The following is a 17,833-nucleotide window of genomic DNA, read 5'->3' as shown; positions in this document are numbered from 1 at the left end:
AATCTGCAGATAGTGGAAGATTTCCTTCCACTTGAGTTAGGGAGTTCCGATGTCATTCTTGGCATGAAGTGGCTGGCATTGGTGGGGAAAATGAGTATGGATTGGAGGAATCTGACCATGAAGTTCCAGGTGGGGGGAATGGCCGTGTCTTTGTAGGGTGACCCTAGCTTAAGTAAGACATTAGTCTCCCTAAAAGCTATGATGAAGGTGTTTAAAGAAAATGGGGAGGGAGTACTGCTGGAAATGGGAAAGGTGGCGACAGAGTTTTACGAATTGCAAGTAGGACTGCCTTGGAGTTTAGAGGAATTATTGGCTGAGTTCGAAGGGGTTTTTGCAAACTTGGAGGAACTGCCACCCGCCAGAAACAAGGACCATGCCATCAACCTGTTACCCGACACTCCTCCGATTAGTGTTCTGCCTTACCGATACCCTTATCTTCAAAAAAACGAGATCGAGAAGATGGTATGTGAGATTTTTGCAGCTAGAATTATAAAGCCAAGCATCAACCCCTATTCTAGCCTGGTGTTGCTCGTTAAAAAGGACGACGGATGGAGGTTTTATATAGATTATCGGGCCCTAAACAAAGTAACAGACCTCGACAAGTTTCCAATCCCAGTCATTGACGAGCTGCCAGATGAATTACGTAGGGCTAAGGTTTTTTCAATGCTGGATCTCAAATTTGGTTATCATCAGATTCGAGTCAAGGCTGGGGACGAGCCTAAAATTGCATTTTGAACACACAAGGGCTACTGTGAATTCCTCGTCATGCCCTTCGGATTGACGAATGCACCAGCCACCTTCCAATCCTTAATGAATGATGTATTCAGGGAGTATTCGAGACGATTTGTGTTAGTATTTTTTTATGATATATTAATTTACAGCTAAGATTTTGAACAACATGCACAACACTTGCGTTGTGTTCTGTAGGTGCTGGCTAAAAATTAGTTTTTTGCAAACAAAAAAAAGATGTTCCTTCGGGCAGTTGGAAGTTGAGTATCTTTTTTTTTTTTTTCTGTAAATCAAAAGTTGAGTATCTTGGCCACGTTATCTGCCAACGAGGCGTGTCAGCTGATCGCTGTAAGGTGCTAGCCATGGTGGATTGGCCCATTCCCACATCTTTGAAGGAATTGAGGGGATTCCTCGATCTCACAGGATACTATCGAAGGTTTGTAAGAGATTATGGTAAGATAGCGTGGCCCCTCACGGGGAGACAAGGAAGAATAATTTTTTTTGAGATGGGGAAGATGAGCGAGCCTTCCAGCAGCTCAAGACAATGATGGTGTCACTTCTGGTTCTAGCACTACCAGATTTTGATCAGCCATTTATCATTGAGTCGGCAAGGGGGCAGTGTTGATGCAGAATCGCAGGTCGGTTGCATACTTTAGCCACGCTCTTAAGCTGTTGGAGAGAAAGAAATCGTTTTACGAAAGGGAGCTGATGGCCATGGTGTTTGCAATTCAAAAATGGAGGCATTACCTCTTGGGAAGAAAGTTCATTGTAAGGATAGATCAGAAAAGCTTGAAGTTTTTATTAGAGCAGCAAATGGTGAGCCTGAAATATCAAAGATGGATGATGAAGTTGATGGGGTTTCACTTCGAGATACACTACCACCTTGGGTTAGAAAATGAGGCAGCGGATAGTCTTTCGAGAATCAGTCACTTGACAGCCCTATTAGCTCTAACGGTTACAAAGGTGGTTCAACAGCTGGCCCGAGAGGTGGGGAAAGGCGCCTACTTAGAAGGAATTATAAGGGAGTTACAGCAGGATCTGACTTCCTGATCAGATTTCCGGAGTTACAGCAGGAATTATACTTAGCCAAAATGTTATAGAAAAAAAAAAGATTGTTTGTCCATATATGTAATTTTGCACTAGTGTATTCCCCGTAGAATGCTAATTTTCACACATTCTTCTATTAATACAAAAACGTTTACTGAAAAACAAGTGAGAATTAAAGTTGGTGAAATAAAAAAATTGTTATGAAAGGGAGTTTTGTGGTTTATCAACAATCTAATTACATCAATTTCAGTATTGTTGTTGGGTCATCTCTCTTTGTCCTATAATACATGTAAATCATCGCTTTTGGATACTTAATGTTTGTGGAGAATTCTTAATTTGAATGTTGCGGTTTATCATTGCCTATTTTTTTTAGTTAATCATTTTAATTTATCTAGTATTGTTTTTCGATCATCTCTATTAGTCTTGTGTAAATCATCACTTTGTAAAACTTAAATTCCGTTGGATCATCTCTCTTAGTCTTTTTATAGCCATTTCTTTAGTTTCATTTATTCTAAAAATGGATGCATTGCATTCCTTGCGTAAGTTATATTTAAAATATTAGTAGAACACAATCATGTTATGCTATATAAAAATTGATTGTTGATTCATATAACTAATTTGCACACGTTCTTCTATTAATATGGAAAAAAAAAATGGTGAAAAACAAGTTTGGATTAAAGTTAGGGTGGGAACCCTACTCCCGGAGATCCTGCTACCCCTTAGATTGCTAATTTTCATACATTCTTCTATTAATATGAAAAAAATGCTGAAAAACAGGTGTGGATTAATGTTGGTGAAAGAAATAAATCTTTATGAAAGTAAATTTTGTGGTTTATTAACAATCTAATTACATCAATTTTAGTATTGTTGTTGGATCATCTATCTTTGCCTTGTAATATGTGTAAACCGTCACCTTTTGAAACTTAATGTTTGTAGAGAATTTTGAACTTGAATTTTGCAATTTATCACTGCCTATTTCTTTTTAGTTAGTCACTTCAATTTATCTAGCCTTGTTGTTGGATCATCTCTCATGTTCTTGTGTAAATCATCACTTTCTGAAACTTAATGTCCATGGCGAAATTTTGAACCAAAATGTTGTGACTTATTAATGTCGTCTTTTTAGATAGTTACATCCATTTATTTAGTATTTATTTGTTATAAAAATGATTGCGTTGCCTTTTTTACGTAAGTTATATTTAAAATGTTATTAGAACGACAATCCTTCCATGCTCTTTGGCCATATTGATAATAGATAAAAATTGATTGTTAGTTCATAACTAATTCCTATATCATTGCATTCCACCTAGAATGCTATTTTGCACACATTGTGTTCCGCCTCAAATACTAATTTGCAGACATTATTCTATTAATATGAAAAAAAAAAGTGCTGGACAATAGGTGTTTATTGAAGTTGGAGAAAAAATAAATTGTTATGAAAATAAATTTTATAATTTATCAACAATCTATTTATATCAATTATTTAGTATTGTTGTTGGATCATATCTCTATGTCCTGTAATATGTGTAAACTATAGCTTTTTGAGACTTAATGTTTGTGGAGAATTCTGAATTTGAATATTGTCGTTTATCACTGTCTATTTGTTTTTAGCTAATGACTTCAATTTATCGAGTATTGTTTCTAGATCACATCTCTTGGTCTTGTGTCATTTTTTTAAACTTAATATTTGTTGTGTAATCTTGAGCTTGAATGTTGTGGTTTATGTAGTTTTATTCATTCTAAAAATGGTTGCATTGCCTTCCCTGTTTAAGTTAAATTTAAAATGTAAGTAGAACCCCAATCTTTTCTTTTGTCCTCGGCCAAAATGATAATAGAAAAAAATTGATTGTTGGTATATATAAAACAAATTCCTGCATCATTGCATCCACCTCGTATTCCAATTTTCACACATTCTTGTATTTACATGAAAAAAAGTGCCAGAAAACTGTTGTTGTTAAAGTTGGTGAAAAAAATAAATTGTTATAAAATTTAATGAATTGGGGTTCTATTTACCTTTCAAACCATGCAAAAAAGCATATTTTGAATAGTGTAAATCATGTAAAATTGTATATTTTTACTTGTGTGATATTTTTACTTAAGAGGAAGAAGATTTTACTTTGAATAGTGTGTTGTATTTCAAGGATTTTGTATTCTGGTTGCAACAAGCTCTATGGTTGAGACTAATTTTACTTCGTCATCTTAGATATTACCTTGACCATTGAACAAAAATATTTGGTTACAGGCTTTATGTCTTATTTTTTTTCTTTTTTTCTATCTTTATTTTTGAAATCAAAAGGTGAAAATTTGAAAATTATTGATTTCATTCACTTTTTACTTCCAACATTGATTTACGGAGTTATGCAAATGTTTGGACTAGCTCCATCTTTTTACTTTATTAGTTTTTGTGGCATGTTAATTTTGTTATGCGTTATGTTATTTTCTTAAACTTGGCAAAATTGATGGAACGAGTATTTTTGGTTGAGGTAATGTTGTATTTTTTTTTTCATTTTTGGCTCTTATTTTTTTCATATACGTAATTTGCCTTTTGGTTCTGTAGGATGGGATTCAAATTATGACTTCTTATTGTGTATTGTATTATACAATTACGAAGGTTTTTGACTAGTTGAGGTACGTAATTCACTTTTTTTCACGAGTTTGTCTTGCACACTTTTTTTTTTTTTGTTATATGGTAATGCAGGGATCTTGTTAATCTTGTACCTTGGAGCTTAATTACATTAGAGATTGCATTTCTTCAAGACCTTAATCTCTTAGTATCACCTCTTTCATTTATTAAATTTTAATTTTTTGTTGGTTTTATGTTTGTCTATTGAATGTTGTGTTATGGAATTTGTTTTCTCCACATATATGCATATTTATTTTTTGTCTATCTATGGTGTGATAATCATGGTTTTTGACACTCTCGCTCTTCCTCGTTCCTTACGTTTCATCTTCGTCTTTCTCATCATTATCTTCCTACAACTCCATGTAAAAAATGGTCACTGCATAACAAAGTTTGAACATAAGTCAGTCGAAACTTATGGAATAAGCAATATTATTCATTCTCTTTTTGTTTGCTTTTTGATCCTTAATTCTCTTGAATCTCATGGTACCTTAGAGTCACTAAGTAGTTGACCTTTGTACGTTACTAGATCATTCCTGGTAAATTACTATTACAAAGTTGACGCTGTAAATTTGTTGGTATTCCATAACCACATAGGAATTTATAATGTATATTTTCTGCATCTAGTTTTCAATCCAAACCCATCCTCAAGTTCACCATGAAAACCTCTACATTACCCTTGTGTTGCATGGGTACATTCGTTAGTATTTGGGTTGTGTATAAAAACGTTTTAGATAAAGGAACACAGTATTGCTAATATTGGGCACTTACATCAACTGTGGCCCAATTTTAGTTGACCATAGTTAACCAAAATGCCTGCTAAATTTTCTATTATCTTCAATCGACTATGGCTTCATCTCCGGCAGACCGAAGTCTTTTAGTAGCCTATTTCCTAGTGTTTTACATTGTTCCTTCCACTTTTAAGTTATTAACTTTGCCAAAGTTAATAATCAATTGCAAAAGATGCAATTTCACTTCTATTAAAATATTATTTATAAGACCATGTAATCTGGGGTATTAAACTTCCAGCTCCCAAACCCACATCATTGCAACACTTTAGATTTGCCTAATACATGCTAAGTTAAGAAAAAGTTGGAAAGTTAAAACCATTATGATTACCCTGCTCGTTCCACTCACTATCTCTCCTAACCATTTTATATTTCTTATTTTACAGGTTGTATAACACTAAAGAATGATTTCTTAAATGACCAAATTGGCATCTAAAGGGTCTCTTACACATCCTCAAACACTTGGTAAAGTTTTCCACCTAAATCACTCATGCACTGTGCACTCTAATTGCTTTTGTCCCCTTTCTTTGAAATTCATACCAGTTATCATTTTTGAACCTTTACATTCTCAATTATTAACATGCTAAAAATTGGTATGAAGATTTATTCAAAGATTGAGCACGCCTTGAGGATATTTGGTCCTTAAGAGGGGCCTAAGTATGGCCTAATATTCAATTTTCTAAATCCAAACGAAAATACACAAATCTTGGTATATCTAAATCTCCTTATTCGAGACTACTAACATATTGGGAATTTGCATTGTAATTCATTAATGTCTCAAAAATTAGCTTATTGTCAAACACTGAAAAATTGTCTACTAGCCTAGAGAATGGATATCATAGTATGTCCACTATCATAAGCTCAATCAATGCCCATTCTGGATTGGCCAATAGTCGATCCTCTATACAGTCTATTTTCCACAATTAGCCTTATCGTACAGTTTTAAATAGACAATCGTATTTGCATTCTATTTTCCCACTTGACCTTATAGTAAAATTCTAGTTTGATGTCAGCTCCTTATGACCTTAGTCAATCATGAACTCAAGTTTTCACTTGGTTGTTAGCTCATTTTGGTTTTACCTCGTCTCTACTAGTTCATACAGACGTTTCATAATATTATGTAGGGCTAACCACCAAAGTCACTAACTTTTACCTTCACCCAACATGACAGAACTTAGCATAGCCCAAATCTGTGTCTCTGCTACGAAGCTAGAAAGGACTCTTACGTGAGTGTGATGCATAATTCCTAGTTATCTTACCTCCTAGATCATCTTAAATTTGAATTTCAAGTGGTTGTGAACCTAACTCTTTTAGCTCGAGATTATACATCTCAAGAGTCTGAAGTTCATTTGTCACTATTGACAATTTGGTTTTCTCAGCAATATTGTCGATAGCTTGGGTTGAGGGCCTCGGTTCCTTTGCTTTCCCAATAAACATTCAAGAAATGGTAGGGAGGACAAACACTCAACCAATTACAAACACAACATATAGAGTGACAAACAATATCAAGACAACTATAACTGATTGATTGCCTTAGTGTCTTCATCATTATGGAGAAAATTTTCATGAGATGGCGGGGAATGAAGATAATTGATACGATTGTCTTCCATCACATAGTTCACACTATGAAACAAACCTATATAACATGGAAACACGACAAATGACTCGACATAGCTAAAGGTTTCTAAAATACATATCTTGTTATTTTATATGCTAGAAGGACTGCAAAACCAAAGGAATACAATAGCATGACCAGTAGTACAAAATGATACAACAACATTGATCCAAAATAAAATACACCACAATAAGCCTTCAAAGGCAATCACGCATCCAAGACTACAAATTACTGTCTTGTACATGTCTTCTAGTCTTCTAAACCAACTCCATCCATAATAAATTTCATTGTTATTTTTACTTGTTGTTACTGTTATTTTGCCTTGTTGGTTAATTAGTAGTGGCATTTATGTAATTAAGGATAGTTTAGTTAGAAAGCAGGGTGTTTGCATTCGTTGTATTTAAGTTGTTGTTCTTAGCGTTTGCAATAATATTCGAGGTATTATTTTTTCTCTCCCTATTGCAATATGGTATTTGAGCAGAATCAAAAAATATCACACTTACGAAAATCTCTTTAGAAACAGAATTCAATATCCAAGATATCACAATATTATTGTTTTTGATCCAAGCATTGAGAATAGGATCATCACTTGATGGCCGAGAAATCGAACTATTAACAAACCCTAGTTTATTCTTTATCGAGAGGGCAATCAACATTGCGCGGCTCGACAACGCATAGTTGTCTCTCGTCAGCAGTTGATTAACGAGCAGCAACCTAGGGTTATTAGAATGATGCAGAAAGTAAGGGCTTGAGCCGTTGTCAATGGAATCTATGAAGCCAACTCAATTTGTGTGGCAAACACCACGGACTTATGAAGCTTAGTAAGAGAACTCACCCAAATATATGTGCAACATGCTCATTTGATAATCATGGAAATTACATGATATGTCTCGGATCTGAGACTTATGTAAATTTGGAATTGCATAATTCAATTGGCGGGAGAGGGAGAATTTGAAGAGGAGAGAGAATTGAGAAGAAAAGAGAGAATTTTGGAGGGAAAGATTTATGTTCTATTCATTTGCTTAAATCCCTTAGCGCCTCTCTTCCTTTTATAGGCAGTCTCATGGTTGTAAATTTGGAATTGCATAATTCAATTGGCGGGAGAGGGAGAATTTGAAGAGGAGAGAGAATTGAGAAGAAAAGAGAGAATTTTGGAGGGAAAGATTTATGTTCTATTCATTTGCTTAAATCCCTTAGCGCCTCTCTTCCTTTTATAGGCAGTCTCATGGTTGTAATCGCCATGTACAAGTACTTATTGTTGTAACCGATTAGTACAACTATGGCTTAGTACAATACTAGTCTAATTACGGCCATACCCCTCTAAGTTCTAACTACTAATTACATTCATGCCCTTGTTCGCCCTTTAGGGTCGTGACATTACATGTGACATTACATTAACATGCAATTTCTCAATATAGTGACTAGCCTATGGCCTAATGGAAACCTCAGTTCACTGCCATCTCGGGAAATATCATGTTGACTTGGCCTCGCGTGGCTGTAGGTGCAAGCACGAAATAACCATAACATGCATGAAATAAAAGAATGCAAAACAATGTAATGCAGATGACAACATGTGGTGTGCAACATTCAATTTCTAAGGGCTGGTTTGTTAATATTTCAGGCTTGTTGCTTCAATTTGTTCGACAAGAGTATAGAATCCAACTTTAATTCTATGCTTAGCATAATGATGTTTATAAGCTCCTTACCGACCCCTAATTTGTTCAACTTTCACACTGGTCCTTTGAACTAAAGGCAAGTTGAAACTCAATTAAAATTATTTCTCTCTCTCTTTCTCTGTTTCTTTCTCAAGCAGCCACACCCATTCATAAGGGTATTTGGCTATATATAGAGGAAAAAATGCAGCCAGCATAACATTGCTTTATCCTTCCCAGCTTAAATTTTCACAAGAAAAAGGAACGATATATAGCATAAAACAATTAGCAGCGCTCAAGTATGCATAATTACACAAAGAGCTGCTTAGGACTAAAAGCCAATCCCACAAAGAGATGAAGATAATACTGATTTTTTCTTGTGCTTACACAATCCCAAGGCTGGTGAGAGACTGATTAAGTTGCTTATTTTCAACTTCTTGTTATTGGATCCTTGAATTTTTACTAAGATATGCCTCAGCTTACTACATATCAACTTTTCAAGAATTTCAGCTCAAATCAAGGTGACATCAGCCCAGCCAACACACACTATTGACAATTCATCAAAACAGTCCACATTTTCCTTCATGCGTTGGCAATTTTACTTTCTCACCTATAGTTTCCTTGCATCATCCTATTGTTGATTCTTCTCCTAGGCAACGTGGTTTTGATATTGGGGATGGGTACATGGTTGAATTTTCTTTGCATTACTGGCTATTGGAATGCTTTTATTGATTTTTTAAGTTGGGAGGGCTGAAGATGTGACTGTTAGTGGGTGGTTCAAGTTATCCTTTAATGGTATTATATGGTCTCCAAGTGTTACGTGGAATCTGTAAGATCAGAAAATTTACTTATCGCAACCAGCTTGTTATTTTTATTTCTATTTTTACTTATTTAGCTGAAGTAGTTAGTTATTGCTTTTATTTTCTAATTATTCTTAGTATTGGAGTAGTGGGGAGGTAGTGGAGTAATTAAAGGAGCAGTTACTAGTAGTGGAGGAGTGATAACTGCTCTATAGAATTGTGGGTTGCTTATATATAAAACCATAACCCTCATAGTCAGATGTCAATGTATGAATTATGAAGAATTTATTGAAGTCTCTCATTTTCCCCTATTGTTCTCTCTAATTTCCCTCTCAATTCTCTTAAATTTCTCCTCAATTTCTCCCGATTTTTCCCTATTTTCTGTCGGTCTCTCTCATTCAATTTGTTCTACCTAATATTTTGTTTATTTCCCCCTCAATTGTTACTATTTCTCCCTCAATTTCCGATTCTATCTGCAAAGAAAATAACAGTTAAGGCTAGGGTCCTAACATTACTCTATGATGACCCTTTTGGTTATTTTTACCCCAAAACAAACCTTTTATGTGGGCCAAGGCATTTCTAGACAAAGGGGTGGATAAATGGAAGTTTGTGCCCTCAACTTTTCAATTCATTTGTTTTAATGCTACCTACCTAAGTGAGGGATTCTTTTCTTATTGGACAATGATTTGGGGTTGAAATATGTTGAATTGTTAACAATTATCTAATCTAAAACCTTAAGCTAGTAGTTAGAGAACTAACTTTATTCTTTTATATTATTATGTTTATTCTCAACGCACCCTCTCACGTATGGCTAGGCTTCACTACATAACTAGTTTAAATGCGTGTAACTATTTAAACATTGGGTTAGCGGTTAAGGTTTGAATTTAAGACCTTTGCCCGCTTTAACACCTTGTTGATTTGTTAACAACCATCTAATCTAAAAGTTTAACTTGATAAATAGGGGGTTAACTTTATTTTTTATATTATTATTTTTACTCGAAACAAAATCCCCACCCAAAAATGTCGTGTTTGCTTGGGTAGTTGCTCTTGGCTTCATTCTTATAACAAATAATTTGAGAGCAAGGATACTGATAGTCTTATAGTTGTGCGTTTTTGCATAAGTTCCCCGTCATTTTTTATTGACCTTTTTTGTTTTTTTGTTTTTTTTTGGGAGGGGGGGACCGGGGGGTGTTGAGGAATGGTTATTCACCTTGTGGCGCAATGGTTCCATCTACATGGATTTTTTGTCCTATTGGGGTTAAGATTGGTCCTCTAAGGTTGTCTATCTCCTCCTTTCATGATGTGGAGGATATAGAGAAAGAAATCTTATAGCTTGTGAAGGTTGAAGAGCATTGTTCTTATTTTTCTTCAATCTTGGGCAGAGTTGAGTGTTGTTTCTTGCAATTTTCTTCTTATAACTGTTGAATGATTTTTCTCAGTCTATTAATAAATGTCAGTGTAATTCACAGTGCTCAGGTAACTCTTTTTTGGACCTTTTATCGCTTAGCTTGACTGTCATATCTAAAAATGATTTAGTTGTGGCCATTATATTTGAATAGTTTGTGAAATGGTTAGGCCTACATTACTAGTTAATAGTTAGTTTTCAATCACCATTACTTGTAATTGACTACTGTATTAATCATTTTCTTATATGTTCTCATTGTGTACATGGGCTGGTTTCCAACTTTTTGCATTAAAGTGATTATTTTCCTTAGTGAAATTGGAATTTTTCTGCTTATTACTTCTGAGGAACCTTGCCATTGCGTTGACAGTTTCTATACATTTATAATTTTGAGCATGGAAGGATACGCATAGTTTGAGTTCCATTACATAATAATTTTGCATCACAAGTTTCATGGTGCTCATAACAGAGTTGTCTTGTTTTGTTTATTATTTCAACAGGCAGGTGAAATTTAAAATTTCAGATTAAATGATCTAAATTTTGGTCATATTTTCATTCTAATTTGACCATCTTGGGTTTTCACCTACTTGTTCATGTTTCTTGAATCTCTATCTTTTCCTCACTCTGTCTTTCCTAGTTTCCTTCACTTCAATTCACAAACTTGAATATATACTTTTCTAGTGTCAATTACGGTTTACTTGTGGCCGCTGACTGGGGCCTGAAGAAACCCTTTTATATTTGTGCCCAATAAATATCTAGAGACTCATTCATGCAGGTATTAACTATGTTTATTAGTATATGGAGCATGCCATTTTTCTACACTAATTTGAGAAGTTTGAGTAGACCAAGTAATTCTATTGTTATTTGGTAATGTATTCATGAAAGAAGCACAATTCTCAATTGCTAAGTGATAAATTTTAATGAAAATGGTCTTGTGTAAATCATCATTTTCAGAATCTTAATGTGCATCTGGTAATCTTGAACTTGAATGTTGTAGGTTATCATTGTCAATTTCTATATATCATGTTACATCCATTTATTTAGTTTTATTAATTCTAAAATTGGATAAATTGCCTTCCCTACTTAAGTTATATTTTAATTTCACTTACATTTATCATCCCACAAAATTATTATTTTCATTAATTGCGTCGAGACAAATTATTTTCAACAATTAATTAAGGCAAAAGTTCAAATGCCGAAATAAATTACCAATAACGTCTAGACTCACTAATGGGTCGTTACACAGTTAATATGTATATAGACCTTAGGAGCTAACTGGCCTTGAGCATCTCCTTGGGAGTAAGTTATCTAGCCCTAAGTGTCCGATATTATCTATGTATATAGTGCTAGGATATGGGTGTGTGCCTGTATCATCCTTTGTTCTTAGGTTTGTGTGCATGGTGTGGTTGGGCTAGTGTTTCACCTTTTGGTATGTGTATCTTGTATGGGGCACCATAGCTTACTCGTATTGGGTTATATTTCTTTGTGGCTTATTCTTATTGATCATGTTTTTCATATCCCGTTGTTATACTTGTTGGGTCTTGTGGCTCATTTTCTTATTTACATCATTCCAAGTAAAGGCAAAAGTAAGGCAGAAGGTGAACCTAGTAGGGGCAGATAATTTGTAATGACCCATTAGTGGGCCTGAGTGGTATAATTGGAATGGAACATTTATTTTACTAGAGTGATAATGTTTAACGAATTATTTGTGATATTTTTAGGTGATGTGCAAAGAAAGTGGAAAAGTCAAATATTTGACTTAAGTGGTAAAGGGACCTGAAATAAATCAAGGTATTCATGGAAATGTTATTTGGTGTTGGTGATGTTTATTTATGTCTAATCTAACATTAGAATGATTTTCATTTAAGAGACTATGTCATATGGGCATTTAAGTAAAAAGGGAGATATTTGTATATATATAAGAAATGGTCATTTTGCCTGAGAGGAAGAAACAAGAAGGCAAAGGAAAGAAGAAGACGATGAGGAGTGGTCGATCGGGAGAGAGGAAGCAAGAAGGTACGTTCTTTCTCTTTTCTCTTTCTTACTTGTTTATGGTTCAAAAGGATTGTGGGATTTGGAGTTATCTTCATCTTCTCCTTCTTTTTATCTTCTTGTTAGGCTCATTTGTTGGGGATGTGAAGTAAAGGGTTTTTGAAAGCATCATCTCAAGTATGATCATCAAGAAAAGCTTTTAAGGCAAGTTTTAGTCCTCTTTATCTCTCTTGTAAGCTCTAGTTGTAGTGGCCCACTCTCGGATTATCCCACTAACATAGAAAAATTCGAAAAGAGGTCATCACAAAAATCATATAGAACGATACTTAAATAAAACACTTAACATTTTTTTTTTCTTGCTCACTAAATAACAGAAGCCAAAAATAATACATTTCATTAACAACTTGACTTATATAATCCCTTAGGCTAAATGGCCATACCATCCAAAATAAAAGGACAATATTACAAATTGCACAACAAATTTTTCACTCTACAAGCCTTCAAACAAAATAAACAAAATACACCCTGGACCTTTTAGTTGGGAATGCCTTTGTACACCTCTAGACATGGGCTCTAATTCCATTAGACTCGCTCTCTACAATTTCCTTTCCCTTACCTAGAATGATAAGAGTAAGCACTGTGAAGCACAAGACTCAAAAAGTATATATAATCAACAAGTGAGATCGTAGAATCAAGTCATGGATAGATCAAATAGAGTATACCCAACTCCCCAAAATACAATAAAGATTTCATTATTAATTTCCCATCATTAATACCATCCCTCACCATCGTCATTATGCATTTTATGCAACATTTCATTTCCCATAAACATATAGATTTCCAAGCATTGCATCAGCTCACACGGCCCTCCATATGATCACATCGGCTCTCAAAGCCTCCATTCACATGAATCATATCGACTCACATAGTCTTCCATTCACATGCATGCATGTGTATAGATATATATAGAAACATCAATCAGCTATTCACTTGGCTTGAGCATTGTCTATTGGGTTATATGGCCACCTCACCCGCGTCAAGCGCTCTATAGGATATCATTTTCTTTCTCATCCCACGCAACATAACCGCCACACTAAAATAATAATAAGGGCGCTAAAAATAATGCCATGGAATTCTCATGAGGTCACGTGTAAATATGACATGCATGCTTCATTATAGAAATGTTCACATCACGATTATCATGCACATTTAAACATTTCAATATCATTTTCATTTATGAGCCTGTTGTATTTTTATCCACAAAATTTAACATCCTTCATTGAGTTTCATTTCCATACCATTTCTCAATATCAAGTAGATTAATTACATATGTTCATCATAAAAGTCTCATGCCATTCGTTTCTTATAACACATGATAAATTTCTCCCCCTTAGGACACCCACATATCATCAAGAAGTATTTTAAGTCTCATTTGAACACTACAAGATGTTTGGGGAAAAGATTATAGGCATTTAAGAAGCTAAAAATTTTCAAATTTTAGGCTTGGATTAAAAAATCACTATAAGCTCAATTTGAATCCAAATGATTCATATTTTGTCTCAAAACAAAGCTTATTGAGTTAGGTTAACAACGCAAAAAACGAATTTTAATTTCAACATCTAGACAAAAAGTTATGGTTAAAAGAGTACAAGGAACGCAAAGTTGTCTAGGGCAAAGAGTAGACTTTTGGAAAAGAGGAGTGGACTCTAGGGATATGGGAGTCGACTCTTGGTCACCTTAGTCAACTGGGCCAATAACTTATCATGCAGAGTTGACTTTTACACAAAACAGTCGACTCCTACCCTTACAAAATCGACTATGAAGAACCCAGAAACAAAAAATATGAGCAACAATACACAAAAACTCTTATGGATGATTTTCTAACCCCCAAGTTGCCATTCCTTAAAGAAAATGAGATGAACAACCCCAACAAGACCAACAACAAGACCCGACAAGAGATTTAGACAAGCCACAATATTTAAGGGGAAAATACAGATAATCACACAACCCATACAAAATAGTTTTAACAAGGATATGGAAAACAAAGACATATTTTGACATTCCAACCGAAAGAAGGGGAAAACTTACACAATATAAAAAAAGTGCCAGAGGAACTTGCCTTATTAATGAAAACTGAAGAAAAAGAGAAGCCTTTCGTTGAAGCTGAAATCCTTACTCTTTGAAACTCCAAGCAAGCAGAAAAATGGAGGAAAAAGAAGATGCAAATGAAGAAGGAACAAAGAAAAAGAAGAAGATGATGATGATGATGCAAATGAAAATCTAAAAACTGTAACATAGTGCACAAAAATTGTAACATGCATAAAATATATTAAAGCCAAAGGAAAAGAGATACAAAATACATATATATACATATACCATGAGACAAAGGCAATACATATATTGAAGCCCACATAAAAAAGATACAAAATATGTAGGAAACCCCAACTCAGCAACCCTTGAGCCAGGGAAGCCAAGGTGGAGTCCCTTGAGAAGAGAAAAAGACATATACAAACACAACGGAAGCATAATATACATAGATAAGCTGTTAAGTACACCACAAGAACCATTAGCCAGTCGCTAGCGTACTACCATACACAACTACAAAAAGAACAAAATGACATCCTCCTGCACCCAAGAACACCAACCACTCTCCCAAGGGTCTTTGACTGGGATTGCCCTGTACACACTCTACATTGTCAAATTAGACATTGCCCTCGACCTTCGCTTTTCCCCTACTTGGAATGATGGGGAGCAAAAGTGAGGAGCAAGACTCAGCAAACATAAGGAAATAAAAAGGCTACAAGGCTAGAAACTACCTTACACATGTTTCGCATACAAATCATGCCATGAACCACAACTCAAGCTACACAATAAGAGATGCAACAATACACAAATAATGAACCAAGAGCCTACACATAAGATGCAGACTGGCACCCAAGGTTCCATACAAACCTGCATGCAGCCATGAATTGGCTAACATATCCCGAGCCAAATGCTCCTGAGCCCAAAGCTCCCACAACAACCGAGCCGAAGCTCCCTCGGAATGGTCTTCCTGTCACCCGAGCTCGTGGATGTACATTCTGCGAATAAATCAGTCGTACACAACAATAACCATGCAATGCAACATATATGGATGCAAGGCTAATGCAGCATTAACGATGATACATAATTCCATAAGCCACGCATAAAGCCATGCTATGCCCACATAGGAATACGAATGCCATGCAGATGCATCCTAAACGCACACTCGCGACACATTAACATGCTCATGCCCTTGCATATTGAACACATGAACCCCCCAAATGCCAGCCACCTTTAACCATGTAACAATAAAATAAAGCTCTAAGCATACAAACACCACCTTCAATACCATCTAGAAACCTATCCCCGCATGGTTAGGAATCATTCCACAAGAGTTATAAGGCGATGCAAACCCTATAAAATTATGCAAGTGTTCAAGGATAAGAATTTTTAAGTATAAATCACAGTTCAATCAGGAACCAATTGATCGAACAATCAAAGAGTATAAGAACTCACGTAAAAAGGAGGAGAACTTGCATAAAAGGATAGAGAGCTGACCAAATGGGAGGAGAGTGAAAAGAACTTGTCTTAGATTTTCACTTTTAAACCTCTTACAGTACCAGGGCTGTCGACAACTCAGCTCAAGCCTTTTCTTAATAAAATAAAGCTTTGGAAGACAAAAAAAAATATTTAAATTAGATGTCAACTGCACATTTCATGCTACTTATCATGTTTACGGCCACCTCTTTCGAAGCCAGGGTGTATGGGGGCTCCCTTGGTACAGTAGCTGTGCTAGTTCGTACTCCCTACGGCCATGATGCATGTGATCAATAATATCTACGTGTACATATACATAAATATTTATGTGTAAACATAAATATTTATAACCGTACTAATCTTGTAACAGTACACTTACCTTCCACAATTTAAGTTGCTTCGAAAAGCGTGTCATTCTCGAAAGACGAGCTATTTCCCAATCCTCGTGCCCCAAAGATTCTCAAAAATTTTCATAATAAATATCTAAACTTTCATATAAGGCAATATCTCTTTACTAATATTCTTTAAATAATATTTCTAACCTTCTAAAATTTTCTTGAAATTTTCTAAATTAAATTCTTATTTCCATAATAGCAAAATTACTTAAATAAATAATTAATTTAACATTTTTCAGAAAATTTTTTACAAAATAAGACATAAACAAAATTCTAGATTTTCTAGAAATTTTTGCAAAATTTTTTCTATTTTCTTTTTATTTTTCTTCTCTTCTTTTCTTTTTCTTATCTTTATTTTTTCCTAGCGGGCGCGTGTAGGTCACGCGCCTTCTTCCTACTCACAGGCACGTGCAGCCATGCGCCCAACTGGGTCATCCTCTCTGGCGACTACCCCGTCGCTGACGACCCTCTGATTGCTCCGAGCTTCGAAACAGGCTTCTTTCCCCCCTAAATCTGACCCCCCAAACCTGAAGACAACCTTAAAATTTTGAAAAATCAATTGGAAATACCTCGATTTCCCGTTTGAAGGCGCGACTCCGCTGGTTGTGTGATTTTCTGGCGAGGGTCGATTCTCCTTCTCCGCTGCTCCGTTGGCCACCAAACGCTCCAGAAACCTTGCCCACGATGCAATGATTAGAATTCCACTCACGAAGCTCTCAAACGCTGCCCCAAACGCCCGATCTATGAAGTAAAAAATTCTGATGAAGAGTCTCGCTCGAACTCGGCTATTTATAACCAAAACTCGACATGTCTTGTCCCATCACAGCACCCACATGTCCTGGAAGGCCATCCCGACGGCCATTTCAGCATTAATGGCCCCCATCTCCTCTGATAGCCGTTTACAGGCGCGACTAGAGTATGGCCGCCCGCCTGCTCCGATATTTTGTTAATTTTTTGCTTTTTTTTACATATATATAATATTCATATATACATACATATACATATATAATATACATATATACATACTTACGATTATATCATATTTAATATACCTATATCAGTAAAGAAATCCAAATAAATAATTTTTGGAATTTTTTTAACTATTTTTAAACTATATATTTTATACAATGAATTTAACTATTATTAAACTATATAAATAAATTTAATTATAGTACAAATAAATATATCTTACCCTATTAAACTTACCGATAAACAATAAAATTCTAATAATTTCTGTA

General features: G+C 35.1%; 1 long non-coding RNA gene across 2 annotated transcripts; it reads left to right on the top strand.

The window, feature by feature from the left end:
• Window positions 1–4,268: 4,268 nt before the first annotated feature.
• LOC127806009 (uncharacterized) lies at window positions 4,269–16,458 on the top strand. Of its 2 annotated transcripts, XR_008024317.1 has the most exons (4): window positions 4,269–4,401; window positions 5,568–5,646; window positions 12,372–12,666; window positions 12,769–16,458. It is a non-coding gene; the product is annotated as an uncharacterized LOC127806009 (long non-coding RNA). The 2 variants fall into 2 exon arrangements; XR_008024316.1 differs by lacking the exon at window positions 4,269–4,401 and having other exon boundaries at window positions 4,432–5,646; window positions 12,769–16,457.
• The last annotated feature ends 1,375 nt before the right edge of the window (window positions 16,459–17,833 follow it).

Source organism: Diospyros lotus, chromosome 7 (genome assembly GCF_014633365.1).
Source record: "Diospyros lotus cultivar Yz01 chromosome 7, ASM1463336v1, whole genome shotgun sequence".
Taxonomy (NCBI): Eukaryota; Viridiplantae; Streptophyta; class Magnoliopsida; order Ericales; family Ebenaceae; genus Diospyros; species Diospyros lotus.
The sequence above is the reverse complement of the archived record's forward strand: the minus strand, read 5'-3'. Positions and strand labels throughout refer to the sequence as shown.